Here is a 4,646-nt window from a genome sequence, read left to right as displayed (position 1 = left end):
ATGAGGCCATCCGAATAAGAATAAATTATAGAAATTGACAACTGCCTAAATCTCAGATTAAATTTCATAGTATTAATAACCCAATATTCACTGCAAGTTTGAAAGAGCATAACTATCCTTCATTGCAACTTACAGGAGAAATTTCTCATCACAAGCAATGTTTTAATGCACACATCCATATATTTTCATAATATTATCAGCCCTTTAAGATTATATGGCATTTAATTTAAGAAACTTCTGTCCTACAAGGTGGAAAAATTCTGAAACTCACCTTTCAAAGCTCTTTCTTTTCCGCTGGCAGACAATGTTCTGTCTCAAACTCACCTTTCAAAGCTCTTTCTTTTCCCCTGGCAGAGGGTAACAGTTTTTTTCCTCCTCCTGGCTTTAAAATAGCCTATCAACTTGGGTTCTCCTAGAGGTAAGAGTTCACCCCCAGTCTTCTAGGTTGCAACAATTATTCAAAGATGGCGAAGCAAATCTACTTCGAAGCAAATCTAAATGCGTTTCATGAAAGTAAATGCAAGCTGGAAACGGTACAGATGAAAGCAGTAACTATCAGCAGTTAGTCCTTTTCCCCCTTTTGTGGGTGGAGAAAGACAAATGAAAAAGAACATCTCCACATTCAGATTAGTTCTGGTGAGTTTATCCATCAAGAATTGATCCAATTAGATGAAACTCTCCTGGTTAGCTTGAGTTAGTTACAGTTTGGAAATCATAAGACAAATTAGTTACTTTCATCTTAGGCAATGAAATAATCATTTGGGCATTAAATTGAAAAAAATGGTTTGAAGAGGCTGCACTTATTCACTCTAAACTCCTAATTAGCCTCAACTAACAGTTCAAAACCAGATTTAGGACAGGAGTTTCACAGATGCGAATGAACGCTGGGGGAAATTCTTGTGAAAAGCAGATTTTCTGGCATGTGTTTGCAGTCCAGAAGTGTTCTTTCAGATCACAGGTGCTCCAACTTTAGCAAGTATCAGAATCACCTTGGGCTTGTTAAGATCCATGTGATTAGGCCCCATCCCCAGAGTTTCTGATTTGGTAGGTCTAAGGTGGGGCTGGAGAATTTGCATTTCTAACAGGTATCCCAGGTGACACTGGTATAGCTGATCTGAAGAACAACACTGAGAAACATTTTAGATATACATCTATCTTGGGTAAACAATTTTAATCTAGTAAAATGAGCTTTCAAAGTCAGTCACAGGAGTGATTTACTTTAATATCTTTTATAAGACAATTCAGAAAATCAAACTTTCATTAGCATAGAGAACACCCACAAAATAGTCAATATTTGTCTTAAGTTGGATATAGTTTAAAATTCCTATTTTCAAGTGCCATTTTTGTGAATTATTTTAAGAAACTGAGTCATCATTTAGTTAGCATATAACTCTACAAATTCATGTAGTCAAACAGAGATCAAAACTGGAAAACCATATTATTTAGTAATTAACATAATTATAAAATGCCTGTTTATTATAATCAAAACAATGAATTCAGATTATATTTGAGACTAGGAGTATAGCTGCTGGTACTTATGGCTGGCTCAATGATCATCTGTTACAAAATGAAAAAAAATGTTATGATTATTCAAATATTGTTCTTGCAGAATAATCACTGTAACTCTTGAAGCTGGCAAACTGTGACATTTACATCCTGAATTAGTATTCAAATCAAGTCTTTAAAGGAAGTAAATTAACTCTCTCCAACCACTATGTATTTAAGAAACTGCCTCCAGGCAAATTTTAGTGACTATTTACCACAATATAAGTTCAGTGGTTGGTTGTACTTCAGATGTGAATAACTAAATAGCAGAAATACATGAAACACCCCATCAATTCACCAGGCAGTTTTCACTAAAAAACAAACCATTTTACTAACTTAATAGTATGGTTTGAGACATGTCTGTTTTTACTTACAAGTAACATAATTCCTGATTAAAACAAAGATGAAGAGCAAAACCCACTTGTAAGTAGAATTACCTGTATATTCTTCCTATTTAAGAGTTCAGCTCATCTAAACTTAAAATGTGTTTGTACCCTCTTCTTTTTCTCACTTTTTACTTGTCTCAGGTGTTTCCCAAAGCCCTAATCTGACTTTTCCAGCCCATTTCATGACCTGCACTTAGATTCACAGATTGTCTTACTAATAGTTTGACGTGTGGTCTCTTTATACAAACTTGGAAAATTCTGCTATTTGAGATTGATTTAAAAAATGACACGACCACCAAAAGTAAAGAGAATTATGAAAGGTTTGTGGTTCTCATTCTGCTCTGACTTCGGTTTTAGGAACATGACACAACTGTATGTCCAAATATAACCTAAAGAAAGCATCAGAAAATGAGAAGCTAAAGAGGGAAACATGAGGGGAGATGTGTCTCCACAGAAGATTCTGCTACAATCAATATACAATTCAGAGTACTAGCACTTGTAACACTTAAAGCAGTGCATTTTACATATGTGTATACACACACACACACACACACACACACACACACTCACGCTTGATGACTGCTCAGTAATTTATAGTGTTTTAAATGTCTTATATCCCCTAAGCTTGAACAAGCATTTTTGGATATTTTTTAAATGGAGCCAACATCTTTTTTAAATTATGAACTGTTTTAACTGTTATGACCATATATAAAATCATTAAGAATTTAACCAAGATAGAGTAACAGGGATGGGATTTACCCTCCCACCTGAAATAATTATAAATGAGATGCAATGTGTGAAACAACGGTGTTCAACACACTGGACAGAGAGGACAAAAGTCAATGATCCCTGAGAAATGGGAAACAAACACGGTGAGCCCTACGGGGCCTGGAGAGAGATTCCAGGTCACACAGCATGAAGCGCGAACCCAGGAACAGCCCAGTGATCCGCTAAGTTAAAGAGATGCAACTGAGAATCTGCAGAGGCCAGGCAGCTAGAGTTCTCAGAACACGGTGCTAGAGAGGAGAAAGCTGCCTAGTGAGAGAATTTCAGAGACTCCAGGCTCCTCATCAAGGTTTTCAGGAGAACTGACCGGCACACAGTGTAAAGAAGCTACCCAAAAAACCATGGCCGGGGAGAAAACCACCTGAAGGATTAGAGGGAACAAAACTTGGAGCTCACACAGAGTCAAGAATAATGCCTGTTGCCATCAGCCAAACTGGGAAACCTCATAATTCAAAGGGCTTTGGACAGAGAACTCAGAGGGTCTTGCCTTGGTAGTGGAGGATAGTTAGGCCTTGATTATAGACAACACTGGTCCTTCCTAACGAATCTTAAAAGAGCCAAAAGGACTGAACAATTTCCAAGAAACTGTGTCCCAAAACACAATTAACAAACTGCCCAAAACCTCAATAATATATAAATACAAAAATATCCAGTACTCAACAAAGTAAAATTCCCAATGTCTGCATATAAAAAAATTACCAGGGGGCTTCCCTGGTGCCGCAGTGGTTGAGAGCCCGCCTGCCGATGCAGGGGACGCGGGTTTGTGCCCCGGTCCGGGAGGATCCCACATGCCGCGGAGCGGCTGGGCCCGTGAGCCATGGCCGCTGAGCCTGCGCGTCCGGAGCCTGTGCTCCGCGACGGGAGAGGCCACAACAGTGAGAGGCCCGCGTACCGCAAAAAAAAAAAAAAAAAAAAAAAAATACCAGGCGTGCAAAGAAGCAGGGAAACAGGATCCATAATGAAGAGAAAACCAATCCATTGAAACCCAGAACTAAAATCCGTAGCAACAGAAACAACTGAGGGACTAAACTCTCATGAGAGTTCTTGTAACCAATTCATTTGCACAGCATAAAATTTTCTCCTTTTTGAAAAAAAAAAAACCCAAACCACTAATAGATCAAACCTACTAAGCTTATATAATGCACAACATCTCTACACCATAGAAAATAAATAAACCGTGGCGGGGGGGATAAATTGGGAGACTGGGATCGACAAATACACACTACTATATATAAAACAGATAACTAAGAAGGACCCGCTGTATAGCACAGGGAACTCTTCTCAATACTCTGTAATGACCTACATGGGAAAAGAATCTATAAAAGAGTGGATATATGTATATATATAATTGATACACTTTGCTGTGCTGCAGAAACTAACACAACATTGTAAATCAGCTCTATGCTAATAAAAGATTTTTTAAAAGAACAAACAAACCACCAAAAAAAAATTGATAGTTACAATGAAAAAGGTAAAAAACTTAAAAGAGCTACTTCAAAATACTGATGACCAGCACACGCTGGGATCACACACAATGGCGAGTGTTTCCTGAGACACCTGCCACTGTTCTCACCTCAGTGAAGCACCTGTGATGTGCTATGAACTCAAGCAAACAAGTGCAGATTATTCCTCCTCCCAGAGTAAGTATATGTCCTGGGCCACAAATTAAGCATAGAGGGGGTCTAGGGTCATCGCTGCTTAGAAATAAGCAGTCTTATGATCTTTTTCATATTCATATTTCCTTCTCTATTAAAAACAATCGGGCTTCCCTGGTGGCGCAGTGGTTGAGAATCTGCCTGCCGATGCAGGGAACACGGGTTCGTGCCCCGGTCCGGGAGGATCCCACATGCCGCGGAGCGGCTGGGCCCGTGAGCCATGGCCGCTGAGCCTGTGCGTCCGGAGCCTGTGCTCCGCAACGGGAGAGGCCAC

General features: G+C 39.2%; 1 pseudogene; it reads left to right on the top strand.

The window, feature by feature from the left end:
* Positions 1-464: 464 nt before the first annotated feature.
* The window catches only part of LOC102989227 (60S ribosomal protein L18a-like), a 41,243-nt pseudogene continuing 37,061 nt past the window's right edge, over positions 465-4,646 (top strand).

Source organism: Physeter macrocephalus, chromosome 17 (assembly GCF_002837175.3).
Source record: "Physeter macrocephalus isolate SW-GA chromosome 17, ASM283717v5, whole genome shotgun sequence".
Taxonomy (NCBI): domain Eukaryota; kingdom Metazoa; phylum Chordata; class Mammalia; order Artiodactyla; family Physeteridae; genus Physeter; species Physeter macrocephalus.
Note: the sequence above shows the minus strand (reverse complement) of the source record. Positions and strands in the feature narration are given on the sequence as shown.